The sequence below is a fragment of the Solanum dulcamara genome, chromosome 9 (assembly GCF_947179165.1).
Source record: "Solanum dulcamara chromosome 9, daSolDulc1.2, whole genome shotgun sequence".
Taxonomy (NCBI): Eukaryota; Viridiplantae; Streptophyta; class Magnoliopsida; order Solanales; family Solanaceae; genus Solanum; species Solanum dulcamara.
The window spans coordinates 28,530,821-28,534,925 of NC_077245.1; the positions used below are offsets into that span (position 1 = coordinate 28,530,821).

The window sequence follows — 4,105 nt, forward strand, 5'->3', positions numbered from 1 at the left end:
CAATCTTTCAGTTTGCTGATCTAAGAGGGCGATAGGTTTTTCTTCACCAGATTTCATCTCCTGGTTCTCATCTATGGAATATACCCTGGGTGACTCGTCAGTACCCTTGCGAAGCATTCTTATTTGATGGACTGGGCGTATAGTTTCCAAATGAGGTGGTAAGCTCAACTTACCAATCACGTTGCCTACCGTACGAGTAACTTGATATAGTCTAACATATTCTGGGTCAAGTTCCTTTTCTAGGTGACCCTATTATGAACATCTAATCATCAACTTGAACTTTGTATGTTGACATCGATTATCTGTATATCATTCCTGTCGACTCTGGGCTTTTAGTCAATAGCTTGCTTAATCATGTCGGGGCCTTCTTAGCTTAGTCTTTCTAACATCTACCCATCCAATAGGTGACTTACACGTCTTACTCTACCAGTCTTGTACGGAGCCATTGGGGTACCAGAGTGGTAGCCATTATGGTAGGTAATCTTAATAAGTGGTTGACAATTGTCTCAGTTGCTCCTAAAGCCAACCATATAATAGTATGCTTAGTCTATTCAACAACTCAAGGAAAAATGCGGTACGAAGACCTGTCTGTGTTCCCAATCTTTTCTTGGACTGATCTCTAGACGTTAACCATAATTAAAGTCCCTCTATCTAAGATATTAACTTGGGAAACCTCACGAAACCTTACCATTCTCCATGTTCTATAACTTCCCCTAATTTCAGCAGCATAGGTGCTCTTGATTAGAAGCAAATGGGCTGATTTATTAGCCTACTCACAATAGCCCACATAGCACCCTACTCTTACAAAGTATAAAATGGGTGTGTAATGACGTTGATAACTTGGGAATCGTTAGCCTCGTATAGTCCTTTTTGGCTCTTTCTAGAACTTTAACTGACATTCTATCTTTTGGGTTCTTCTTTTCAATCCTTAGGGGTGGCTACTGAATAATGCTGCAGCCCCCTCGTGTAATGGCTCTCATAGTTGTTCTGTGCTTTATCTAACATGATCTGGTATACTTCTGATGGAATTTTAGCATATATACTCGCCATCCTGTAGTAACCAGCTAGTTCTGCCAGTTTCGTTTAAACTCTTTCACCACTTTCCTTACCCCCACTTGTAACCTTCTAGACACATTATCCTGTGTCAGTCTTTACCTTTACAAGATTATGAGAGGGTACAAGAAATATCCCAGTGCTATCTCGTTAGTTCTCATGTCTTACCTTGCCTTTCTCTCCCTTATACTACATTCAATGTTGAGGTAGGTCTTTGGTCCAATTGTGGCCATGTCTTACCTTACCCGTAGTACCAATTCTATGTCGGTAGTCTGGCTTAACCTACTTTCGCATTTCTCGGTAGTTGATTATGTTGTCAGTTAGCAATTAGCTAATCCTTCTTATTTTGCTTAAGCCCTTTTTACAATTGCCTTAACGTAACATATAGTATTACAGGAACATAATCTCATGTCATTCCTCCATCGCTAGTTCCGATTCTTCCATCTCGTGTGATCATACCAGCACTAACACATTAAGTTCCATCAGAATTTTGAAGTTAAGCGTGCTGGGGTGAGAGTAATACTGGGATGGGTGACCTCCCTGCGAAGTCTTCGTGTCGCATTTCATTGTAATCCTTACCATACTATGTAGGGCACTCAACTCAACTCCAGATTTACCTTAGCGTTGTCTCGCGAGTCTTAATGTTTTTCCCAGTCCTTTTGTCTGTTATCTTGCATCCAGTATCGGCGTAGATCTTTAGCTCCATGATCTTTTTTTTTAATTTGTGTTCTCCTCATTTTCTACCACAGGAGGCTTTCTATTCCTTTTGCTTTGATTATTTATCTATCGCAACATCATTTGCGACTAACTCTATAACTAACATTTTGGCTTTCGGTCTAGCATGTTGTCATTATCCTTCGTAATGTCTCTTAAGTTGGTTGATATCCTTTCATGGTTACACTTTTTTGTTTTTATCCGCAGTTGCCTTCTAGTGTTATGTCAGTCAGGGTCTCGTCAAAAACTTCTTAACGCTGCCTTATGTAGCATTTTGGCTTCCATCCAATTATTGGTCGCTTTCGGACCTTTCTAACTTGGTTCGGCAAGATATCTTGTTGATGTTTAGACGTCCATCTTAAATATATTCCCATATCGATTGCCTTCACCTTACTTTTGCCATTTTCTCATTAACTTTCCCCCTTTAGAGGGTACTCATACTTTCCTTTGTTTGTACTTGTAGTCATTCCAATTCCAATTAGGCAGTGCTAATATTCCGACGATAAGATTTTCTTGGAGTAGTAGCTTTATCCCAACCTATATCCTGTGCTTCTTGGGGCGAATAGGAGTTGCGCCATTTATTCCTTAAGTTTGCCATCCTCGTCCCTTAAGGAATCCACCATTTTTGGGGCAACGTTGTGTACACGCGTCATTTTGTTTTTTGTATCTTAAGCCCCATGCTCTTACTGCGTTCTCAACACAAGCCTTTAACATAGTCAACGCATACTAAGTGCGTCTTACTAGTGGTTCCACTTTGTCCCTACATACTCGTATCACACTGTTCAATTCATACTTACATATCCCCTTTTTAATTCGTATTCAGTCCCTGACATCTCCTTGTGGTGCTTCTGTTCGAAGCTCTTTCCCTAATTAGTCAGTGGAGAACTATAAACGGTTATCATAAATCATTTCCTAATCATTGTTGGAAGAAATCAAAACCTCTTAAACATCACAGTACTTTTTTCAGTACTTGACCTACCTGGTCTCCTTTTGAGTTTATCCTCGAGTTATGAACAACTCATCTAATTTACAATTAGGAGTTGAGGGCTTGGTATATTTTTTTCAAAAGAGTGAAACTCATTCGCGGGACATCCAATCCTTCATTCTGAGCCCTTTATTTATATTCCTACAATACAAATATGGCTGGAGATACCATAATCTGAACTTTACTACTTAAATAAGCTTTTGTTCCTCCGAAATAAAATTCTTCATGTAAAAAGGGTGCCCCTTGTCGGCGACCTGAAGGATACCTCTTACAGCTTTAGTTAAACACAGTAGGGGTATTTGGTATCAATTTCTCGGACATCTCAAAAATCTATGCTTCATTTCCTTTTCCTTGTTCTGGGAAAATTTTGGCAGAGTTTCCTTTATATTTCTTACTTATCCCAAAACCTGCATGCAGAAACTACCAACAATGCCTCACAGGGCCAACATATATACATACATATCATATTACAGCCGCACAGGGCTTTCAATGTCATCTCATATCGCAACCACACAGGGCTTTCAACATCAACAATAATATAAAAATACTGGACTTACCTCATATGTCCCACTTCAAACTGCATCTCTTACGCACTTTTTGTCTGCTTTTCTTTCAAGTTTCAACTTTATATTTCAATACCTTACCCGACGGATATCTTTTGTGGCTTTACTTCACTTACCTGCATGCTTCGTAACTTTCCATATCGTCAATTATTTCCTTCTGTTGGTGTCGTCCTTCTGTTAAGATCCAAGGTTAGTATAAGAAATTTTTCCTATGACTCGGATCTAAAGCACGATCTTAGATGTAGAAGAAAGGTAACATCCTAAATGTCCTATTGCTTCCTGTATATAGATGTGGCGCGCAACACATCGATAACCAAGACTCTACTAGACACGGTCTGCAGACAATCCAAGGATGAACTGCTCTGATACCACTTCTGTCACAACCCAACCCCGTAGGCCGCGAATGGGGTCCGACCTTGATCCCCCGTACACATATCTATTAGCTGTGTTCATATTGAATCATAAATAAGATAATATCATGTAACAGAGCCCCACTGGGCGATAACATGTTCATAAACCTGTAGCCCTTTTCGTTTGTATCACAACATGACAGGGCACGCAAGCCGACAAGGCTGCCATAACATAATAACATATATCATATATCTTTTAGAATCAGCTAAATCAAACTGACATACACAACCCACATATACACGTCTACAGACCTCTAAACATATAAATCACAACATATGGCGGGATAGGGCCCCCGTCGTACCCTTGAATGGATAAAACAATTTTTATACATCCGTGGATAGTATCAAACACTAGGCCCCAATACAATGGAACCTCTTCC

General features: G+C 39.8%; 1 pseudogene; it reads left to right on the top strand.

Annotated features, from left to right (window-relative positions):
• Nucleotides 1-1,498: 1,498 nt before the first annotated feature.
• Nucleotides 1,499-1,618, top strand: LOC129904780 (5S ribosomal RNA; annotated as a pseudogene).
• Nucleotides 1,619-4,105: the final 2,487 nt, after the last annotated feature.